Below are 729 nucleotides of genomic sequence, written 5' to 3'. Positions count from 1 at the left end.
TAATCACCAATGACCTTGATCTTGACAAATGTTATCCAGTACATGATCCTGAACAACATTCAAGAGGTTTTAGTCGTCGGTTGGACAGCTTGCGTAATGTTAATACCAGAGGTACTGTAACCTTCAAGTCTTATAACTCAAAAAGTACCTGACGAAAATGAACTTAATTATAGTGTTTTGGAAAGCTCTCGAGATGTACTATGAGAATATGCAATAAAAAATAGGGTGTTCCATTTAAAAAATTCAACGTGACTTTGACTTGACCTCAACGACTAGTCAGGATCAAACTGATGAGACTATTGATTAGACTTTTTTAAATCCTACAACTTTTATTTGAAACATTTTTCTGTAATATTTATATTTTTTGAGATTTTTCAGGGTTTCCATATTTTTTCCTCACCCTGTATATAGATAAAATCTTATATTTATATGCACAAAACGACTATTAAATACGTCAGATTTAATGTGCATAATTAAAGGCCTAAATAAGAATTTTGTTGTGTAATTTCAAGTCAAGTAAAAGCAATATGTTATCATTAATTTTCGAATTATAACATTGTTAATGTTTGAGTAATGATTCTTAAGGAATCATCAACAAATATATCTTAAACGAGTCAAAAGACTTTGGTTTGAACATTTTGAAGTATATTTTCATGATTTATATAAAAAAGTCACGACTTCATTTTTTAGTTGATGTCCATTGATTTCGACGTTTCGATCCACTGTGCG

This window comes from Trachymyrmex cornetzi, unplaced genomic scaffold (assembly GCF_001594075.2).
Source record: "Trachymyrmex cornetzi isolate Tcor2-1 unplaced genomic scaffold, Tcor1.1 scaffold91, whole genome shotgun sequence".
Lineage (NCBI taxonomy): Eukaryota > Metazoa > Arthropoda > Insecta > Hymenoptera > Formicidae > Trachymyrmex > Trachymyrmex cornetzi.
Note: the sequence above shows the minus strand (reverse complement) of the source record.